This window comes from Triticum aestivum, chromosome 3B, assembly GCF_018294505.1.
Source record: "Triticum aestivum cultivar Chinese Spring chromosome 3B, IWGSC CS RefSeq v2.1, whole genome shotgun sequence".
Lineage (NCBI taxonomy): Eukaryota > Viridiplantae > Streptophyta > Magnoliopsida > Poales > Poaceae > Triticum > Triticum aestivum.
This window is the reverse complement of record NC_057801.1, coordinates 535,642,609-535,667,426: the sequence shown is the minus strand read 5'-3', so window position 1 is coordinate 535,667,426 and position 24,818 is coordinate 535,642,609.

Here is a 24,818-nt window from a genome sequence, read left to right as displayed (position 1 = left end):
GGCGTATTCTGAATATATGTAGTGTATTGAATATGGTTGAGAGAGTCTCTTCCAACTTTGTTGGGCATTGGCGTATTCTGAATAAAATAGATGAAAATTTATGTAGTGAATTGTACAATAGGGTGTAAAGCTTTTTTATATTCGTTCATGCTCACTAACAAATTTATGTAGTGTAATGTCCAGATTTATAATTTAGGACTTAAATGATTATACATGCAAGCTAATAAGATGCCCAACCGGCGCTGTTCCGCCCTGTTAGAAGATGGAAAGAAAGGGGAAGGGACTAGCAATCCAAAGAAAAGGGGAAGAGGTAATTTCTCATTTTTCTGAAAATTTGTAGCAATTTTGAATAGCAGCTTAAACCCTTTGTTATCATTGGTGGCAAACTTTGATGACCAGGGGATGTAATATGTTGTAATTTCTTTGTTGTATAGTCTAGGTTTATTTTTCATCATGATGCTGTAATTTATTTGCTGTTTATGTTGTCGTCGCCCTGAGAACAAGTCGTAATCTTCAATTGGTGCGCAATGAGCCAATAGGTTAGGTTTATAAAATAATAATTTATGTACTAAAATTGGTCGGTCGCCAATCGCTAGTACGGGCCAAACCGTGGGCCTACAATCATCTTGGGCCATTAGTTAGGTCTAGTCTTAATCTGGCCCACTATTAGTTTCAGGCCTTTAAAAGGCCGAGTAAACCGCTTGCCTTAATTGGGCCGGAAAATTAAATATGCTTTTAACAGGTCGAAAACTAGATTCGGCCTTAATTGTGGCGAAGAAATCATGGATCGACAGCATGCTGTAATATAAATCGGCCCATTCGGTTGACGGGCCATTAACAGGCTGAAATGTTTTTGGGCCTTGACTGACCCAACTACATGACAGGCTGGAAGCAGGCAGGCCGGATGTATAACGGACCAAAATTAGGCCGAACACTCTCAAGGGCCTTTAACGGGCTGAAAGCAACTACGAACCATAATTAGGCCCAGCTGCAACTCAGGCCTTTAAAATGGCCGAAAGTGAAACCGGGCCGAAAGAGGCCCAAATGTTGATAGGGCCGCTAACAGGCCAAAACTAATATCAGGCCGAACTATTAAATGGGCCATTAAGAGGCCGAAGAGCAAATCAGGCCCCCAATGGGCCCAATGGCACAATAGCTGTTAAAGGGCCATATCTGTTATGGGCTGTAATTTGGCCCAAGAAATGGAAGTGAGTTAACGGGCCGGATCAGGTATGGACCGTAATTTGGCCCAAACTATTGCAGGTTGTTAATGGGCCAGATCTGATATGGGCCGTAAACTGGCCTAGAATATTGCAGTCATTTAACGGCTCATATCTGATGTGGGCTATAATTTGGTCCAGAAAATGTTAGGTTGTTAACGGGCTGGCCCACTAGATCTGACGAAATCTTGTGGGCCTGTTCCTGGGCCGGCTTTTAAACCTATATGGGCCTCTATTGGGCCATCCCATGTGTCAACGTTTCATTGGCGATTCTTGTCAAATGGACGGTTGACATCTGTCCCAATGCTGAGCCGACACATGGATCGTCGACGAATGAGAATTTTACAGGTGGAAAATCGCCATTGGTCTGGGCTGTTAACGGGTTACCGGGTCCAAACCGGAACCCGATAGCTTAACAGCGACCTGTTACGGTGGATGCCGCGTGTCGGTTACCCTTGACTAAAACACTTCTATGACACACGATTTATCGTCATGGAAGTGGACACTTCTGTGTTGATAATTTTGGTAATGTCATGGAACACTTCTACGACAGCACAGGTATGACTATCTTGATTCTGTCATAAAATCGTCATGGATGTACATGCATGACAGAAAACGTGACCTACTATGACAAACACGTATCATCACGGAAGTGTGTGTTTTTGTAGTGAGAAGTTTGGCAAGCTTTAGGATTGGATGAAATCGCTAATAGAGCTCTTTCGGTGGACAGATCCACGTTGATGTTCTTGAACAAATCTTGAGACTTCCATCAATGGAATCTCCTATTCTTGTTGTCTACAGGAGTTGATTGTGACCAGGGCCTGGCACATATGGTGGCAAAAGCGTGAAGCTTCTAACGGGAACAAATTATGTCGACGATGAGAACGACGTTTGCGATACAAACCATCACCATGAACAATTATGTAGCTTCACATACGATGCAGTCACATGAAATAATGTAGCAGAAGACCCACATGGGATCAAACAAGTTTAATATAGATCTCTCATACTTAATGATGGCTCGGGTGCCTTGCCGGTAGTGCTTCGTGATGATCATGGCCTAACTATTGTCGATGTTACTTCATTGTTGCATCATGTTCTGGACGCTACAACCGCTGAAGTGCTATTGTAAAAACTTGATTGTTTGTCAGTGCCTCGGGTCTGATTCCATGGAACTAGTTCAAGCATGCAATGGAACAATCCAAATCCGGGGAGTGTATACAATGAATTTGGTTGAATGCTTCCTAATCGCTCCCATAATTAGTTCCATCTCCTTCCAGCATTGTTTGAGGGAGGCAACCCGTATCACTACTGGAAACAACTTCTTTGCCGTCTGCCATGGTAGACGGCAAAGGCATAGATCCCGGACGGCAAACATCTTTGCCGTCCGCCAGCAGACGGCAAACTGTCCGTCTGAACAGGTGCCAACAAAGGCCTTCTTTTTCGTCTGTTTTGTGAAACTTACAGCAAACGATTGTGTCATCCGTCGTCTGAGGCCAACAGACGACGAAGACTACGGACGGTAGTGGGATGGCGTTAGAGCCGTTAGGGCATTAACGGCGCTCTTTGCCGTCCGCCAGCAGACGACAACGATTCAAAGGTCTTTGTCGTCCGCCAGTGGACGGCAGTTAGGCCAGCATTGGGAAGCTTGAAAGGACATGCGGTGCCCCCATGTTTGGTTTTGGTAATTGATGACAATCTCTATGGACTAATGGTTGTCTTGAGTTATATTTGAAGGATTTGTCCATATGCTTTTCTTGAAGTTAATGTGTTGGTTTCAAGGAGTTTATGAGTTGACCAAGGCGCTATTAAGGAATTATCCAAAGATTGGTCATGTGAGTGTTGAGCTTATTGCAAGCATGTCTTGAAGAAGAAGATTGTGTGATCATTCATGTTTACCTTCAAGACATCATCCAAATGAAGAGAGTTGGAAAGGTTCAGGTTGATCAAGACTAAGTCAGTGAATCAAGTTGATCAAGACTAAGTCAAGAGTGAATCAAGTTGATCAACTCACAAAGCGTAGAAGATGTACCAAGAGGGATCAAGTGATCCCATGGTATGGTAAGCATTGACCATTGTACTTTGTGTACTAACCCATGGTCTATGTGAGAGTTCTATGTGGGGTTAGGTACGTGTCCATGGGCTTGCGTCAAGGGGAAGATATCATACAACCCATGGAAAGGATGACATCAAGTGGTGATCGTCATCAAGATTGTCGTGTGCAAGTTCAAGTGGAGCATCACGAAGAGATCAAGTGCTTGAATCTTGCCATACATTATGGTGTCAATGGACTTGTGAAGATGTGCCGAAGAGTGGCTCACCCATAGTGGGCTATGGGGGAGCAATCATCTACTCTTCATCGAGCCAACACAATCAAGAAAGGTGGTCCAACTTGAGGGAGTCAAGATCGTCATCATCTAGCTCAAGTGGACCATGTGCAAGGCAAAGGTTTGCCCTTGATAGGTTTTCTATTTTACCGGTCTTGTGGTGGTAGTTGGGAGACCGGGTTATAGGATCGTTTATCGTACTATCAAGGGGGGCTCTCAAGTTGGTAGCTTGATCGTATCATTAGTAGAGAGATCAAACCATTGCATCCTTGCATCATGTTTCTTGGTTCTTGTTTGGTTCTCTTTGTGAGTCTTAGAGCTTATGGTCATCTTGATGACAAGCTTGAGTTCATCGAAAACGGAGTTCGCATGCGTCTTCTATGATGTTTTCAGTGTTGGAGGTTTTACCGGTCTTATCCGAGGAAGGGTTCTCACCATTTTCTTATGGGCCTTTTCTATTTTGCTTCTTATTGATATTTCTTTCAAGATTGTGTTAGCCCTTGTCACTACCTCTCCAACAAACTTGGTTTCATCGAATTTGGAGTCCGTTTGCAAAAGTTGTGGCAGTTTTGGTGTTTTGAAAAGGCTACAGCGATACTACCGCGAATTGGAGCGGATGTAATTTTTTACTACCGCTCCAGAGCGGTACTACCGCGGCTCCTACCGCATTAGTATCGCTCCGGACCAAAAAACTCGTCCCAAGTCCTGCGGAGGTAGGCACGGAAGTATTTTTTTTGTACCGCTCGCAAGCAGTAGTACCGCTACCATTTGTGGTAGTACCGTGAGATCGAGCGGTAATACCATGAGGACTAGCGGTAGTACCGCTCCGGCGGTTCTACCGGCCTTTTGCCTCCTTGCTGTTGTTTTTCAAAGGTAGTACTCCTCTGTGCGGGCTGTGAGCATAACGGTTGGATTTTCCCCCACCTATAAAAGGGGGTCTTCTTCCCCATTGAACCTTATCCTTTGAGCTCGTGTTCTTCCCCCATTGTTGACCTTCTCCGAGCTTGCTATCTCTCAATTCCTCCATGGATTCTTGCTAGCTTTTGAGGGGAAAGAGAGAGGAGATCTAGATCCACGTTTCCACCAATCACTTTCTCCTCTATGTGAGGGGAACCCCTTGGATCTAGATCTTGGAGTTCTTGGTGTTCTCCTTCTTGTTCTTCCTCTCATCTTTCTCCCCAGCATTAGTTGCTTCGGTGGGATTTGAGAGAGAAGGACTTGGGCACTCCGTGTGCCCTTGCCATTGCATTTGGTGCATCGGTTTGAGTTCTCCACGTGATACGTGGAAGTTACAAGTTGAGAAGCTTATTACTCTTGGGTGCTTGGCACCCTTGAGCTTGTTACTCTTAGGTGTTTGGACACCCTAGAGCTTGTTCCTCTTGGGTGCCTTGGTGCCCTAGACGGTTGGAGTTGCTCGGAGCTCAATCATTGTGGTGTAAAGCTCCAGGCAAGCGTCGGAGTATCCAATTAGGTTGTGGAGATCGCCTCGAGAAATTTGACGGGTACCGGTGACTGCCCCCAAGGGTTGCCAAAGTATATGGGTTCGGTGACCGCCCCCAAGGGTTGCCATTTGTACGAGTTCGGTGACCACCCTTGTAACGCCCTCGATGCGGCTATATCTCCCACGTGTCGAAGCACGACTTAGAGGCATAACCGCATTGAAAGCAATGTCGCAAGTGAGGTAATCTTCACACAACCCATGTAATACATAAGGGAAAGAGATACATAGTTGGCTTACAATCGCCACTTCACACAAATACATGAATAAAGCATTACAACAACCAAATACAATCAGGGCCCGACTACGGAGCCTAAATAAAAGAAGAACCCCAAATGCGACAAAGGTCCCGATCGACCCCAACTGGGCTCCACTACTGATCAACTAGAACGGAACACCACAAAGGACAAGATCTTCATCGAGCTCCTCCTTGAGCTTGGATGCGTCATCTGCACGGACTCAACGGCACCTGCAAGCTGGTTTTGGAAGTATCTGTGAGCCACGGGGACTCAGCAATCTCGCACCCGCGAGATCAAGACTATTTAAGCTTATGGGTAAGGTAAAGGTATGAGGTGGAGCTGCAGCAAGCGACTAGCATATATGGTGGCTAACATACGCAAATGAGAGCGAGAAGAGAAGGCAAAGCACGGTCGATAAAGGTATGATCAAGAAGTGATCCTGGACTACCTACGTCAAGCATAACTCCAACACCGTGTTCACTTCCCGGACTCCGCCGGAAAGAGACCATCACGGTTACACACGCGGTTGATGTATTTTAATTAAGGTCAACTTCGGGTTTTCTACAATCGGACGTTAACAAATTCCCATCTGCCCATAACCGCGGGCACGGCTTTCGAAAGTTCAAATCCCTGCAGGGGTGTCCCAACTTAGCCCATGACAAGCTCTCACGGTCAACGAAGGAATAGACCTCCACCCGGGACACTCTGATCAGACTCGGTATCCCGGTACAACAAGACATTTCGACAGGGTAGAACTAAACCAGCAACACCGCCCGAATGTGCCGACAAATCCCGATAGGAGCTGCACATATCTCTTTCTCAGGGCACACTCAGATGAGCGCTCCGTACAACTAAAACCAAACCTCGAGTTTCCCCGAGGGGGCGCTGCACAGGACTCTAGTTTGGACCAACACTCAGAGGAGCACTGGCCCGGGGGGTAAAATAATGATGACCCTCAGGAGCGCGACTCCCAAGGGAAAAGAGAAGGCTAGGTGGCAAATGGTAAAACCAATGTTGGGCATTGCTGGAAGAGCTTTACTTAAGGCGAACTGTCAAGGGGTTCCCATTATAGCCCAACCGCGTAAGGGACGCAAAATCTGGGAACATAACACCGATATGACGGAAACTAGGGCGGCAAGAGTGGAACAAAACACCAGGCATAAGGCCGAGCCTTCCACCCTTTACCAAGTATATAGATGCATTAATTAAATAAGATATATTGTGATATCCCAACAAGTAAACATGTTCCAACAAGGAACAACATCTCCATGTTCCAACAAGGAACAAACTTCAAACTTCACCTGCAACTAACAACGCTATAAGAGGGGCTGAGCAAAGCGGTAACATAGCCAATCAACGGTTTGCTAGGACATGGTGGGTTAGAGGTTTGACATGGCAATTTGGGAGGCTGACAAGCAAATGGTAGGCATCGTAGCATTGGCATGGCAAAAGAGCGAGCAAACTAGCATAGCAAAGATAGTAGTGATTTCGAGGGTATGATCATCTTGCCTGAAATCCCGCAAGGAAGAAGAACGAGTCCATGAAGAAGACAAACGGCCGTAGACGAACGAATCCTCACAACTCCGGAACGAAACCGAAGCTAACGAGAGAAGCAACCCGGAAAGAAACAAACAACATAGTAAACAACCAGCACATCAACATGGCATGATGCACAATCAAGTATGATGCATGTCCGGTTTAATGAGGCATGGCATGGGAAAGTGCAACAAACAATACTACAAGTTAAGTGGAGCTCAATATGCAACGAGGTGCATGTTGACGGAACACCACAATAAGTTATTTAGTTTGATCCCGTTTATGTACCCAACAATATTAAATGTTGTTAAACATGGCAAGAGGGTGAAGCAAATGAAAACTACCTATCTAGTCAAGGTTAAATGAGGCCGGAAGCAACAAACAACAATTCCGGAGAATCCCCATATCATATTTATGGATTAGGTACTGTTCTGCCCTAAACACAATTTTAGAGTTGTTAAACATGCAAAGTAAGTACACCATGTTAAACTAGGCAAAATTCTACCCCATTTACATATAAAGTTTATTTAATTCCGAGCTACGGTTAAATATTTATGAATTAAATCATTTTAACATGGCATAGGAGCAAATTAATGCAAACAGCATTTTTAACATTTTAAATATGGATGAAAGTTGGATATTATTAATCTACACAAAATTCTGAGCCAGTTTCATATATAAAACATTTTAATCCGATGCACGGTTTGTGAGTTATTAAATGCATGAACTAGGGGGACTAAACTGCAAAACTGCTGTCTCAGGATAATAGACAAATCGTCCAGACGCTGAAAAAAACATGCATCGGGCCGAATCTGAGGAAGCCCAACAGCGAGGAAGAGAAAAGAGGAGGGGCGCTGGGGTCGGTTCACCCTTGGGCCTGGCCCGGTCGGAGGGAGAGGCAGGCCAGCTGGGCTGGCGCGGTGCGGAGGAGGTGGCCCGGCTGGGCCTGGCGCTGCGGCCCACGCGGCTGGCGAAGGGAGCTGGGGAGGAGGCCGAGCGAGGCCGGCGCTGGAGATGGGCCTTGGGGCGCTCGCGCTGGGGAAGCAGGCAGGTGGGAGATGGATCTGGCCCGGTTCGGAGGAGGTGGCCCACTCGGGCGCGGGCGATCTGGGCCTGGAGGTGCGGGAGGCTGGACCGCGGGGAGCTGGGCCTTCGCGGGGGCGCGGGCGAGCTGGGCTGGTGCGGAGGCCCACGAGGAGGGGCTCGTCTCCCTCGATCCCGATCGGATCGGGGAGGCAGGGGCGGCGGCGCCCGATGGTGAAGCCGGCGAGGGACGGCGGGGCTTCCCCGGTTGCGGCACGGGAAGCAGCGGGGATGGGGAGAGGCGGATCCGACGAGGGAAGGCCCGGATCCGGCGACGACGCGGCAAGACGGGGCCGGCGGGGAGCTTGGTAGGTGGCAGCACGGGAGAAGTACGGCGGGGTCGAAGCGCGGTGGAGACAGGCGGCGGGCGGCGGACGGCGTCGGGGAGGACGAAGGCGGCGCCTCCCGGGCGGCGGCGCGAGGAGATGGACCCGCGCGGGCCGGTTGCGGGCTTTCCGGGCCCGGCGGTGAAGTGGGGAGGCTGGGCGCTGACGTGGCGCGCGGTGAGTGGAGGGGAAGCGGCGGCGGGGTGACATGTCGCGCTCTCATTGGGCGGAGTGAGGTGGCGCGCAGGGACGGACATGTCCGGCGCGGGCGAAATTGTCCGGCGGCGCGAGGTGGACGAAGGTTAGGGTTTAGACTGCGCGAAAAATTCGGAGGGGATCACATATTTATAGGTAGAGGGGGCTAGGAGAGTCCAAAAGAGGTGCGGTTTTCAGCCACGCAATCGTGATCGAACGACCGAGACGATGGAGCAGAGTTAGGTGGGTTTTGGGTCAAAATGGAAGGGTGTTGGGCTGCAACACACACGAGGCCTTCTCGGTCCCTCGGTTAACCGTTGGAGTATCAAACGAAGTCCAAATGGTACGGAACTTGACAGGCGGTCTACCGGTAGTAAACCAAGGCTGCATGAAAAGTCTCGGTCCAATCCGGAAATGTTTAATCCCCACACAAGAAAGAAAGGTAGAAATGACCACCGGAGGAGAACGAAGCGCCGGATTGCAAAACGGACAACGGGGAAAATGCTCGGATGCATGAGACGAACACGTATGCAAATGCAATGCACATGACGACATGATATGAGATGCATGACACACAAGCAATGACAACGCAACAACAACGAATAACTGCACGACACCTGGCACATCGGTCTCGGGGCGTTACAACACTCCACCACTACGAGAGGATCTCGTCCCGAGATCTAGAATGGCACCGGAGGGAAAACAGAAGAGAAAAAGAAAGGTAAAACTAAGTTGCTTCTTTGACCAACGAGTGAAACCATGAACCTTGAGAGGTTGAGCAATTTAAAAGAAAGAGTACAGCAGAGATGAACGAGATTGCAAACAATCCATTAGAAAAGAGGAACAAGGAACATTACGAGGACTTGAAGGTTGCAAAGCTATGAATGACGAGTACAATGGACAAGAAGGAATTGAAATCACTCTGGTTGAAACGAGATAAACAAGGAACAAGGAAGATCAAAATCGGACAGCACTCCGGTTGAAAAGAGATGCAAGACTTGATAAGATGAAAAAGAACTTGAAAGAAAAAGGCAGGACACTCCGGTTAAATGGATAAGCATGAAAAGAACACGATCCTCACGAATCGAGATGGTGAGTGAAAAGAGCAACGTCACAATGCCTCCGGAAGAAAGAATAGAAGATAGGTCATTGGAATAACAGAATGGAGGGGGAAATGGCAACTTCTGCCACAATTGAGCTTGGAAAGCACTCTTCCAAGAAGGTTACAACGGGGTTGTTGGGAAAAACCCAACAACGAAACGAATAAGCTTGTAGTGGGCTTATGGAAAACATCTCAAAATTATGAGGTGACAACCGGCCACTAACGGAAACGATTGCTAGCTTTAGATCGACTAAGAGATGAACACTTCTTCCACCAAGATGATAAAGAGATAACTTGGATCATTGGCAAGCACCACAAATAGCAACATTCCAATAGAAGGCTTTTAGGTGAAATCTATACCAAGATAACTCCAATGAAGAGATTGACGGTTGAAAAGATCTCTTGAACAAAGAGAAAAAGATGGATTTAAATATGTCACTCTTGAAAACTTGTGAATCATGAAACGCGAAGGGAAATTATTAAGAATGACCTAACACCACCTCAAAAGATAAGGTCGAAAGAATTGCACTTCGGAATGCAAGATGAAGAATGCTTGAACTCCTCAAAACAAAACATGTGTTGAGCACCATGTTTATTTTTGAGTATAGCTTGGCTGATCTTAACTTCAAGAGAAATCTTGAAGAACAATTGAAGAATGCAAAGAATCCTTGACGAACCACCATGTAGAGCCTCCATGAAGAACTCCGGTAATAAAAGGATGATAAAAAGAAAGAGAAGTTGAAAACACAAGGTGAAGCCTTGCGATGATTTAGATGGAGCTTCGCGACGAGATAATGCGGAAAACTTAGAACTCCGGAAGAAAGATGAACAACAAGCAGCCAAGAATTTATTCCTCCTGAACAAACTCTGAAGGAAAGGATTAATCACTTGGATGAAACCAGAATAAGAATTATGTTATGCGTATCCTTCACCAATTTAAATTGATGACAAGCAACGGATTTGGCATACTACTTATTCTTGTAGAAAGGATTAAGAGAGATATGGCGTAAACTTGAGAAGGTCTTCAACGAACCACTGGTAGGATTTGGAAAGAACGAATGAATTGATATGATAACAAAGAAAGAGAACTCTTGAACGAACCACCGTAAGAATTGAAATTGAACGTAGCAAATGCACAAGTCCCCGGGAAGAATTGCAAAATGAATGAAGATACTTTAGGGTATTTAGATACATGAGAACGAAGAGATCAAGAACTGATTAGAGGATATTCGATTGATGCACCGGCAAGATAGGAGAATGATAACTGACAGCTGAGAATGAATAAACCTGAATTGATGGACTCTGGATGACAAACTGAGAAGACTCTTGAATATCTCCTGATGGGTGAAAAAGATTCTCACAATCGAAAACAATTATGAGAGGATGGCAACAAGCTAGCACCATGAATCTTGAAGAGAATAGAGCAAGATTAAAGAGAAACTCTTCTTCGGTCTTCAAATGATGAGAATGACAACGAGAAACACCACCAAGACTTATTGAGGCACACCGGAAGAATCAAAAGCGAAGAGGTTGAGCCAACGATGAAAGAATTTGAAAGATCAAGGAGAAAGGCATTTGACTGATGATAACTCAATCTTACATCAAACTTGGAAAAGAATTTGAGAGTAACGCCGGGAAAATAAGAAGAGTCAGGTAAGATCCTGGAAAAAGACCTGTGGGTTAGGGCCCACTCAAAAGAACACCGTTGAAAAGATTTAAAAGAGATGTTGCACCGGTTGAATTAAATGACTTGAATGAGATACCAATCTCGAAAGAGCTTGAACGAATGCAGAGTGGAAACACGAATCTTCGAGATATCTTGAGCACTCCGGAATAACAAATAGCGAGAAGTAGAATGATAATGAGGTGCACCGGTATGAGAAGACATTGAAATGAGGAAAAAAAGGTATGATCAACAAAACTTGACTTGAATCCACCGGAGAAGAGAAAGGAATGAGGAATGACGAACTAGTAGAACATCTTCTTGAGAACCCCCGGGTAAGAACATTGACGGAAAAGAATGGAGAAACTTCACAAAAATAAAAGGATACTTGGTAAAGAAATCTTAGTCCTTGAGGAAAAAAGGTGGGTGGGCGGGAAAAAACAAAGGCAACTTGGAGACGGATGAAACAACCACCGTTGAGAAGAAATGATAATTGGTCTTGCTGATGTTGAAGTGATCGGATCCACTTGAAGAGAAACACGCCGGTTGAAAAGGATTGACATGACAATCTCGATTGTCGAGAAGGATTGGTATTCACATCGGAGTATGAGAACACCATTTCGGAAAGGTATGGAATCAACACTTGACATTGAAGCAACTCGAATACCACAACTCAAAACAAAAACAAAGGACTGGCTTGCAGAATAAGCCGGAACAAACATATGATAGAGATTTCGTCCGAAGTTTTCGTGGTGGGGCCTACACGGGCTCGAGTGTACAGCACCATCATGTACAAGGCAGTGCACATGACATACGAAGTGTCCCCGAACCAGCATAGCCAAGGGTTCTTTAAGACACAACGAGACCACTGTAAAAACGACCGTGAATAGGCGGACCACTAGACGTCGAACCCCAATTTCATATCATACATCTGTCGGGAAGATATCCTAAGAGCTACTTGATTTCCCACCTATGAAACTCCCGAAATTTTCTGGTTATGCAATCAGGTGTTGGGGATACAGGGGAAGCATAATATCTCACCCAAACTAACAAATCCTACATCCAGATGTATCCATCCTTCAACACATAACCAAGAAAACTTCGGAAACCATCTACCTCAACCTTCGAAAAGCATCCGTTATACAAGTTATGGCAATACTCCCGTACTCACCTCAGTACTGGGTTATCGAGGTTATCTCACCAACGAACTGCATAAAAGAGATTTTCGATGTCGGCGTACTAAACTCAGGTATTCCAGAACTGCAACGATAAAATTATGACGACAACACCTCAGAGCTCAACTCCCCGGGACACTTCCACAAAACCCCTGACAGGAGGCACCAAGACAATGTTCTCGTCATAAAACCATCGGAACGATTCCAAGATACCCGCGTGATCCTAAAATTTTTTTTAGTGAAATTTGAGAAGAGAAGAGTCAAAACTCTACGTCAGGATGCCTTACCAGAGCGATGGGGAGACTGGGAAGTAAAAAGAATTCCTAACTCTCCGATATATAATTCCTAAATGACTCAAAACATCTTTTCTAGACACAACTCGGCTGCTAAAAACGATCAAGCAATGGGGCTCCTAAGGTCGGGGAAGGCTCTGATTACCAACTTGTAACGCCCTCGATGCGGCTATATCTCCCACGTGTCGAAGCACGACTTAGAGGCATAACCGCATTGAAAGCAATGTCGCAAGTGAGGTAATCTTCACACAACCCATGTAATACATAAGGGAAAGAGATACATAGTTGGCTTACAATCGCCACTTCACACAAATACATGAATAAAGCATTACAACAACCAAATACAATCAGGGCCCGACTACGGAGCCTAAATAAAAGAAGAACCCCAAATGCGACAAAGGTCCCGATCGACCCCAACTGGGCTCCACTACTGATCAACTAGAACGGAACACCACAAAGGACAAGATCTTCATCGAGCTCCTCCTTGAGCTTGGATGTGTCATCTGCACGGACTCAACGGCACCTGCAAGCTGGTTTTGGAAGTATCTGTGAGCCACGGGGACTCAGCAATCTCGCACCCGCGAGATCAAGACTATTTAAGCTTATGGGTAAGGTAAAGGTATGAGGTGGAGCTGCAGCAAGCGACTAGCATATATGGTGGCTAACATACGCAAATGAGAGCGAGAAGAGAAGGCAAAGCACGGTCGATAAAGGTATGATCAAGAAGTGATCCTGGACTACCTACGTCAAGCATAACTCCAACACCGTGTTCACTTCCCGGACTCCGCCGGAAAGAGACCATCACGGTTACACACGCGGTTGATGTATTTTAATTAAGGTCAACTTCGGGTTTTCTACAACCGGACGTTAACAAATTCCCATCTGCCCATAACCGCGGGCACGGCTTTCGAAAGTTCAAATCCCTGCAGGGGTGTCCCAACTTAGCCCATGACAAGCTCTCACAGTCAACGAAGGAATAGACCTCCACCCGGGACACTCCGATCAGACTCGGTATCCCGGTACAACAAGACATTTCGACAGGGTAAAACTAAACCAGCAACACCGCCCGAATGTGCCGACAAATCCCGATAGGAGCTGCACATATCTCTTTCTCAGGGCACACTCAGATGAGCGCTCCGTACAACTAAAACCAAACCTCGAGTTTCCCCGAGGGGGCGCTGCACAGGACTCTAGTTTGGACCAACACTCAGAGGAGCACTGGCCCGGGGGGTAAAATAATGATGACCCTCAGGAGCGCGACTCCCAAGGGAAAAGAACAGGCTAGGTGGCAAATGGTAAAACCAATGTTGGGCATTGCTGGAAGAGCTTTACTTAAGGCGAACTGTCAAGGGGTTCCCATTATAGCCCAACCGCGTAAGGGACGCAAAATCCGGGAACATAACACCGATATGACGGAAACTAGGGCGGCAAGAGTGGAACAAAACACCAGACATAAGGCCGAGCCTTCCACCCTTTACCAAGTATATAGATGCATTAATTAAATAAGATATATTGTGATATCTCAACAAGTAAACATGTTCCAACAAGGAACAACATCTCCATGTTCCAACAAGGAACAAACTTCAAACTTCACCTGCAACTAACAACGCTATAAGAGGGGCTGAGCAAAGCGGTAACATAGCCAATCAACGGTTTGCTAGGACATGGTGGGTTAGAGGTTTGACATGGCAATTTGGGAGGCTGACAAGCAAATGGTAGGCATCGTAGCATTGGCATGGCAAAAGAGCGAGCAAACTAGCATAGCAAAGATAGTAGTGATTTCGAGGGTATGATCATCTTGCCTGAAATCCCGCAAGGAAGAAGAACGAGTCCATGAAGAAGACAAACGGCCGTAGACGAACGAATCCTCACAACTCCGGAACGAAACCGAAGCTAACGAGAGAAGCAACCCGGAAAGAAACAAACAACATAGTAAACAACCAGCACATCAACATGGCATGATGCACAATCAAGTATGATGCATGTCCGGTTTAATGAGGCATGGCATGGGAAAGTGCAACAAACAATACTACAAGTTAAGTGGAGCCCAATATGCAACGAGGTGCATGTTGACGGAACACCACAATAAGTTATTTAGTTTGATCCCGTTTATGTACCCAACAATATTAAATGTTGTTAAACATGGCAAGAGGGTGAAGCAAATGAAAACTACCTATCTAGTCAAGGTTAAATGAGGCCGGAAGCAACAAACAACAATTCCGGAGAATCCCCATATCATATTTATGGATTAGGTACTGTTCTGCCCTAAACACAATTTTAGAGTTGTTAAACATGCAAAGTAAGTACACCATGTTAAACTAGGCAAAATTCTACCCCATTTACATATAAAGTTTATTTAATTCCGAGCTACGGTTAAATAGTTATGAATTAAATCATTTTAACATGGCATAGGAGCAAATTAATGCAAACAGCATTTTTAACATTTTAAATATGGATGAAAGTTGGATATTATTAATCTACACAAAATTCTGAGCCAGTTTCATATATAAAACATTTTAATCCGATGCACGGTTTGTGAGTTATTAAATGCATGAACTAGGGGGGCTAAACTACAAAACTGGTGTCTCAGGATAATAGACAAATCGTCCAAACGCTGAAAAAAACATGCATCGGGCCGAATCTGAGGAAGCCCAACAGCGAGGAAGAGAAAAGAGGAGGGGCGCTGGGGTCGGCTCACCCTTGGGCCTGGCCCGGTCGGAGGGAGAGGCAGGCCAGCTGGGCTGGCGCGGTGCGGAGGAGGTGGCCCGGCTGGGCCTGGCGCTGCGGCCCACGCGGCTGGCGAAGGGAGCTGGGGAGGAGGCCGAGCGAGGCCGGCGCTGGAGATGGGCCTTGGGGCGCTCGCGCTGGGGAAGCAGGCCGGTGGGAGATGGATCTGGCCCGGTTCGGAGGAGGTGGCCCACTCGGGCGCGGGCGATCTGGGCCTGGAGGCGCGGGAGGCTGGACCGCGGGGAGCTGGGCCTTCGCGGGGGCGCGGGCGAGCTGGGCTGGTGCGGAGGCCCACGAGGAGGGGCTCGTCTCCCTCGATCCCGATCGGATCGGGGAGGCAGGGACGGCGGCGCCCGATGGTGAAGCCGGCGAGGGACGGCGGGGCTTCCCCGGTTGCGGCACGGGAAGCAGCGGGGATGGGGAGAGGCGGATCCGATGAGGGAAGGCCCGGATCCGGCGACAACGCGGCAAGACGGGGCCGGCGGGGAGCTTGGTAGGTGGCGGCACGGGAGAAGTACGGCGGGGTCGAAGCGCGGTGGAGACAGGCGGCGGGCGGCGGACGGCGTCGGGGAGGACGAAGGCGGCGCCTCCCGGGCGGCAGCGCGAGTAGATGGACCCGCGCGGGCCGGTTGCGGGCTTTCCGGGCCCGGCGGCGAAGTGGGGAGGCTGGGCACTGACGTGGCGCGCGGTGAGTGGAGGGGAAGCGGCGGCGGGGTGACATTTCGCGCTCTCATTGGGCGGAGTGAGGTGGCGCGCGGGGACGGACATGTCCGGCGCGGGCGAAATTGTCCGGCGGCGCGAGGTGGACGAAGGTTAGGGTTTAGACTGCGCGAAAAATTCGGAGGGGATCACATATTTATAGGTAGAGGGGGCTAGGAGAGTCCAAAAGAGGTGCGGTTTTCGGCCACGCGATCGTGATCGAATGACCGAGACGATGGAGCAGAGTTAGGTGGGTTTTGGGTCAAAATGGAAAGGTGTTGGGCTGCAACACACACGAGGCCTTCTCGGTCCCTCGGTTAACCGTTGGAGTATCAAACGAAGTCCAAATGGTACGAAACTTGACAGGCGGTCTACCGGTAGTAAACCAAGGCCGCATGACAAGTCTCGGTCCAATCCGGAAATGTTTAATCCCCACACAAGAAAGAAAGGTAGAAATGACCACCGGAGGAGAACGAAGCGCCGGATTGCAAAACGGACAACGGGGAAAATGCTCGGATGCATGAGACGAACATGTATGCAAATGCAATGCACATGACGACATGATCTGAGATGCATGACACGCAAGCAATGACAACGCAACAACAGCGAATAACTGCACGACACCTGGCACATCGGTCTCGGGGCGTTACAACCCTCAAGGGTCCCTTAGTGGAATCACGACATCTTGCATTGTGCGAGGGCGTGAGGAGATTACGTTGGCCCTAGTGGCTTCGTGGGGAGCATTGTTCCTCCACACCGCTCCCAACGGAGATTAGCATCCGCAAGGGTGTGAACTTCGGGATACATCATCGTCTCCGCGTGCCTCGGTTATCTCTTACCCGAGCCCTTTACTTATGCACTTTACTTTGTGATAGCCATATTGTTCTTTGTCATATATCTTGCTATCACATAGTTGCTTATCTTGCTTAGCGTAAGTTGTTAGTGCACATAGGTGAGCCTAGTTGTTTTAGGTTTTGTGCTTGACAAATTAACCGCTAGGTTTATTCCGCATTTGTTCAAGCCTAAACCGTAATTATTTTAAAGCGCCTATTCACCCCCCCTCTAGGCGACTTCCTCGATCTTTCAATTGGTATCAGAGCCTCGTCTCTCCTTGTTAGGCTTAACCGCCTAGAGAGTAAAGATTTCAACTAGGGTATTAGGATTCTCTGACACTCTTAGTTTGGGTAATTCGCATGCTTAATATCTTTAGGGTCATGGACCAAAATTTAGAGCAAATTGTAGATATGGGTTTTTCTCCTCCAAAGGATCCCCAAAGATTATCTTTAGAGAATGAGAAAAACTCTTATCTCAATGCTCAAGCTTCTAATGTGCTTTTCGATGCTTTGAGCAATATAGTTATATTTTAACTCATGTCGTTTCGGGATGCTCATGAGTTGTGGACGAAGATTCAAGATAAATATGGTGTGTCCAAGTTTTGTGGCGATGATTGTTCTCCCTCCACCTTCGGCCGTGTTGCCTTCTCAACTTCTTATACTTCACCTACATGTGGATTGCCACAAGGTAATGCTATGGTGAGTAGTGTTGGTCATTGCAATGATGATAGTGTGCTAATCGTTGGTGACTCTTCATCACTATCTTATTGCAATGCTCCTTCTTTGGACTTTAACACTTTGAGCACTCCAAATGTTTCACATGCTTGTGTTGATAGTCCTAGCATATCATGTAGAAATTGCTTGACTAAATCTCATGATGATATGCTTGCGATGTCTTGTTGCCATGATAAAAATGCATCTATTTCCTCGAATTGTTGTGCTAACAACGTAGAGGAAATCGAACACTCCATGGAACAAGATGTGGTGCTTAATGGTGCCTCAAGGGATCCTACATCATCATCTATTGCTTTTTGCCTTATGGCTAAGGTGTCAAAGGTACCTCCTTCTTTGTACCCCTATGTCTCTTGATGATGATGTTGATGCTAATGGTGATGAGGATAATGATGAAGAGATTGATAATATTGAAGGAAATATACCCTAGAGGCAATAATAAAGTTATTATTTATTTCCTCATATCATGATAAATGTTTATTATTCATGCTAGAATTGTATTAACCGGAAACATGATACATGTGTGAATACATAGACAAACATAGTGTCACTAGTATGCCTCTACTTGACTAGCTCATTAATCAAAGATGGTTATGTTTCCTAACCATAGACATGTGTTGTCATTTGATTAATGGGATCACATCATTAGGAGAATGTTGTGATTGACTTGACCCATTCCGTTAGCTTAGCACTTGAACATTTAGTATGTTGCTATTGCTTTCTTCATGACTTATACAAAGTTCCTACAACTATGAGATTGTGCAACTCCCGTTTACCGGAGGAACACTTTGTGTGCTACCAAACGTCACAACGTAACTAGGTGATTATAAAGGTGCTCTACAGGTGTCTCCAAAGGTACATGTTGAGTTGGCATAATTCGAGATTAGGTTTTGTCACTCCGATTGTCGGAGAGGTATCTCTGGGCCCTCTCGGTAATACTCATCACTTAAGCCTTGCAAGCATTGTGACTGATGAGTTAGTTATGAAATGATGTATTACGGAATGAGTAAAGAGACTTGCCGGTAACGAGATTGAACTAGGTATTGGATACCGACGATCGAATCTCGGGCAAGTAACATACCGATGACAAAGGGAACAACGTATGTTGTTATGCGGTTTGACCGATAAAGATCTTCGTAGAATATGTAGGAACCAATATGAACATCCAGGTTCCACTATTGGTTATTGACCAAGAATAGTTCTAGGTCATGTCTACATAGTTCTCGAACCCGTAGGGTCCGCACACTTAACGTTACGATGACAGTTTTATTATGAGTTTATAAGTTTTGATGTACCGAAGTTTGTTCAGAGTCCCAGATGTGATCATGGACATGACGAGGAGTCTCGAAATGGTCGAGACATAAAGATTGATATATTGGACGACTATATTCGGACACCGGAAGTGTTCCGGGTGATTTCGGAGAAAACCGGAGTGCCGGAGGGTTACCGGACCCCCCGGGAGAGTTAATGGGCCACATGGGCCTTAGTGGAAAGAGAGAGGGGCGGCCAGGGTGGGCCGCGCGCCCCTCTCCCTCTGGTCCGAATTGGACTAGGAGGGGGGGCGGCACCCCCCTCTTTCCTTCCCCCTCTTCCCCTTCCTTTCCCCCTCCTAGTAGGAGTAGGAAAGGGGGAATCCTACTCCTACTAGGAGGAGGACTCCTCCTCCTTGGCGCGCCCACAAGGGCCGGCCGGCCTCCCCCTTGCTCCTTATACGGGGGCGGGGGGCACCCTATGACACACAAGTTGATCTACGGATCGTTCCTTAGCCGTGTGCGGTGCCCCCCTCCACCATATTCCACCTCGGTCATATCATCGCAGAGTTTAGGCGAAGCCCTGTGCCGGTAGAACATCATCATTGTCACCATGCCGTCGTGCTGACGGAACTCATCCCAGACGCTTTGCTGGATTGGAGCCCGGGGAACGTCATCGAGCTGAACGTGTGCTGAACACGGAGGTGCCGTACATTTGGTGCTTGGATTGGTTGAATCGTGAAGATGTACGACTACATCAACCGCGTTGTCATAACGCTTCCGCTTACGGTCTACGAGGGTACGTGGACAACACTCTCCACTCTCGTTGCTATGCCATCACCATGATCTTGCGTGTGCGTAGGAATTTTTTTTGAAATTACTACGTTCCCCAACAGTGGCATCCGAGCCTAGGTTTTATGCGTTGATGTTATATGCATGAGTAGAACACAAGTGAGTTGTGGGCGATACAAGTCATACTGCTTACCAGCATGTCATACATTGGTTCGGCGGTATTGTTGGATGAAGCGGCCCGGACCGACATTACGCGTATGCTTACGCGAGACTGGTTCTACCGACGTGCTTTGCACACAGGTGGCTGGCGGGTGTCAGTTTCTCCAACTTTAGTTGAACCGATTGTGGCTACGCCCGGTCCTTGCGAAGGTTAAAACAGCACTAACTTGACGAACTATCGTTGTGGTTTTGATGCGTAGGTAAGAACGGTTCTTGCTAAGCCCGTAGCAGCCACGTAAAACTTGCAACAACAAAGTAGAGGACGTCTAACTTGTTTTTGCAGGGCATGTTGTGATGTGATATGGTCAAGACGTGATGCTATATTTATTGTATGAGATGATCATGTTTTGTAACCGAAGTTATCGGCAACTGGCAGGAGCCATATGGTTGTCGCTTTATTGTATGAAATGCAAACGCCCTGTAATTGCTTTACTTTATCACTAAGCGGTAGCGATAGTCGTAGAAGCAATAGATGGCGTAAACGACAACGATGCTACAATGGAGATCAAGGTGTCGTGCCGGTGACGATGGTGATCACGACGGTGCTTCGGAGATGGAGATCACAAGCACAAGATGATGATGGCCATATCATATCACTTATATTGATTGCATGTGATGTTTATCCTTTATGCATCTTATCTTGCTTTGATTGACGGTAGCATTTTAAGATGATCTCTCACTAAAATTATCAAGAAGTGTTCTCCCTGAATATGCACCGTTGCCAAAGTTCGTCGTGCCCAGACACCACGTGATGATCGGGTGTGATAAGCTCTACGTCCATCTACAACGGGTGCAAGCCAGTTTTGCACACGCAGAATATTCAGGTTATACTTGACGAGCCTAGCATATGCAGATATGGCCTCGGAACACAGAGACCGAAAGGTCGAGCGTGAATCATATAGTAGATATGATCAACATAGTGATGTTCACCATTGAAAACTACTCCATCTCACGTGATGATCGGTTATGGTTTAGTTGATTTGGATCACGTAATCACTTAGATGACTAGAGAGATATCTATCTAAGTGGGAGTTCTTAAGTAATATGATTAATTGAACTTAAATTTATCATGAACTTAGTACCTGATAGTATTTTGCTTGTCTATGTTTGTTGTAGATAGATGGCTCGTGCTGTTGTTCCGTTGAATTTTAATGCGTTCCTTGAGAAAGCAAAGTTGAAAGATGATGGTAGCAATTACACGGACTGGGTCCGTAACTTGAGGATTATCCTCATTGCTGCACAGAAGAATTACGTCCTGGAAGCACCGCTGGGTGCCAGGCCTGCTGCAGGAGCAACACCAGATGTTGTGAACGTCTGGCAGAGCAAAGCTGATGACTACTCTATAGTTCAGTGTGCCATGCTTTACGGCTTAGAACCGGGTCTTCAACGACGTTTTGAACGTCATGGAGCATATGAGATGTTCCAGGAGTTGAAGTTAATATTTCAAGCAAATGCCCGGATTGAGAGATATGAAGTCTCCAATAAGTTCTACAGCTGCAAGATGGAGGAGAATAGTTCTGTCAGTGAGCATATACTCAAAATGTCTAGGTATAATAATCACTTGATTCAACTGGGAGTTAATCTTCCGGATGATAGCGTCATTGACAGAATTCTCCAATCACTGCCACCAAGCTACAAGAGCTTCATGATGAACCATAATATGCAAGGGATGAACAAGACAATTCCCGAGCTCTTCGCAATGCTAAAGGCTGCGGAGGTAGAAATCAAGAAGGAGCATCAAGTGTTGATGGTCAACAAGACCACTAGTTTCAAGAAAAAGGGCAAAGGGAAGAAGAAGGGGAACTTCAAGAAGAACAGCAAGCAAGTTGCTGCTCAAGAGAAGAAACCCAAGTCTGGACCTAAGCCTGAAACTGAGTGCTTCTACTGCAAGCAAACTGGTCACTGGAAGCGGAACTGCCCCAAGTATTTGGCGGATAAGAAGGATGGCAAAGTGAATAAAGGTATATGTGATATACATGTTATTGATGTGTACCTAACTAGAGCTCGTAGTAGCACCTGGGTATTTGATACTGGTTCTGTTGCTAATATTTGCAACTCGAAACAGGGACTACGGAATAAGCGAGCACTGGCCAAGGACGAGGTGACGATGCGCGTGGGAAACGGTTCCAAAGTCGATGTGATCGCGGTCGGCACGCTACCTCTACATCTACCTTCGGGATTAGTTTTAGACCTGAATAATTGTTATTTGGTGCCAGCGTTGAGCATGAACATTAGATCTGGATCTTGTTTGATGCGAGACGGTTATTCATCTAAATCAGAGAATAATGGTTGTTCTATTTATATGAGTAATATCTTTTATGGTCATGCACCCTTGAAGAGTGGTCTATTTTTATTGAATCTCGATAGTAGTGATACACATATTCATAATGTCGAAGCCAAAAGATGCAGAGTTGATAATGATAGTGCAACCTATTTGTGGCACTGCCGTTTAGGTCATATCGGTGTAAAGCGCATGAAGAAACTCCATACTGATGGACTTTTGGAATCACTTGATTATGAATCACTTGGTACTTGCGAACCGTGCCTCATGGGCAAGATGACTAAAACACCGTTCTCCGGTACTATGGAGAGAGCAACAGATTTGTTGGAAATCATACATACAGATGTATGTGGACCGATGAATATTGAAGCTCGTGGCGGATATCGTTATTTTCTCACCTTCACAGATGATTTGAGCAGATATGGGTATATCTACTTAATGAAACACAAGTTTGAAACATTTGAAAAGTTCAAAGAATTTCAGAGTGAAGTGGAAAATCATCGTAAAAAGAAAATTAAGTTTCTATGATCTGATCGTGGAGGAGAATATTTGAGTTACGAGTTTGGTTTACATTTGAAACAATGCGGAATAGTTTCGCAACTCACGCCACCCGGAACACCACAACGAAATGGTGTGTCCGAATGTCGTAATCGTACTTTACTAGATATGGTGCGATCTATGATGTCTCTTACTGATTTACCGCTATCGTTTTGGGGTTATGCTTTAGAGACGGCTGCATTCACATTGAATAGGGCACCATCAAAATCCGTAGAGACGACGCCTTATGAACTATGGTTTGGCAAGAAACCAAAGTTGTCGTTTCTTAAAGTTTGGGGGTGCGATGCTTATGTGAAAAAACTTCAACCAGATAAGCTCGAACCCAAATCACAGAAATGTGTCTTCATAGGATACCCAAAAGAGACTGTTGGGTACACCTTCTATCACAGATCCAAAGGCAAGACATTCGTTGCTAAGAATGGATCCTTTCTAGAAAAAGAGTTTCTCTCGAAAGAAGTGAGTGGGAGGAAAGTAGAACTTGATGAGATAACTATGTCTGCTCCCTTATTGGAAAGTAGTTCATCACAGAAATCAGTTCTTGTGACATCTACACCAATTAGTGAGGAAGATAATGATATTGATCATCAAACTTCAGATCAAGTTTCTACTGAACCTCGTAGGTCTACCAGAATAAAATCTGCACCAGAGTGGTACAGTAATCCTATTCTGGAAGTCATGTTACTTGACCATGATGAACCTACGAACTATGAGGAAGCGATGATGAGCCCAGATTCCGCAAAATGGCTAGAAGCCATAAATCTGAGATGGGATCCATGTATGAGAACAAAGTATGGACTTTGGTTGACTTGCCCGATGATCGGCAAGCCATTGAGAATAAATGGATCTTTAAGAAGAAGACTGACGCTGACGGTAATGTAATTGTCTATAAAGCACGACTTGTTGCGGAAGGTTTTCGACAAGTTCAAGGGGTTGACTATGATGATACTTTCTCACCCGTAGCGATGCTTAAATCTGTCCGAATCATGTTAGTGATTGCCGCATTTTATGATTATGAAATTTGGCAGATGGATGTCAAAACTGCATTTCTGAATGGATTTCTGGAAGAAGAGTTGTATATGATGCAACCGGAAGGTTTTGTCGATCCTAAGGGAGCTAACAAAGTGTGCAAGCTCCAGCGATCAATCTATGGTCAGGTGCAAGACTCTCGGAGTTGGAATAAATGCTTTGATAGTGTGATCAAAGCATATGGTTTTATACAGACTTTTGGAGAAGCCTGTATTTACAAGAAAGTGAGTGGGAGCTATGTAGCATTTCTAATATTATATGTGGATGACATATTGTTGATTGGAAATGATATAGAATTTCTGAATAGCATAAAAGGATACTTGAATAAAAGTTTTTCAATGAAAGACCTCGGTGAAGCTGCTTACATATTGGGCATTAAGATCTGTAGAGATAGATCAAGACGCTTGATTGGACTTTCACAATGCACGTACCTTGATAAAGTGTTGAAAAGGTTCAATATGGATCAGGCGAAGAAAGGGTTCTTGCCTGTATTACAAGGTATAAAGTTGAGTCAGACTCAATGCCCGACCACTGCAGAAGATAGAGAGAAAATGAAAGGAGTTCCCTATGCCTCAGCCATAGGCTCTATCATGTATGCAATGCTATGTACCAGACCTGATGTGTGCCTCGCTATTAGTTTGGCAGGGAGGTACCAAAGTAATCCAGGAGTGGGTCACTGGACAGCGGTCAAGAACATCCTGAAATACCTGAAAAGGACTAAGGATATGTTTCTCGTATATGGAGGTGACAAAGAGCTAGTCGTAAATGGTTACGTCGATGCAAGCTTTGACACTGATCCAGACGATTCTAAATCGCAAACCGGATACATATTTTTATTAAACGGTGGAGCTGTAAGTTGGTGCAGTTCTAAACAAAGCGTCGTGGCGGGATCTACATGTGAAGCGGAGTACATAGCTGCTTCGGAAGCAGCAAATGAAGGAGTCTGGATGAAGGAGTTCATTTCCGATCTAGGTGTTATACCTAGTGCATCGGGACCAATGAAGATCTTCTGTGACAATACTGGTGCAATTGCCTTGGCAAAGG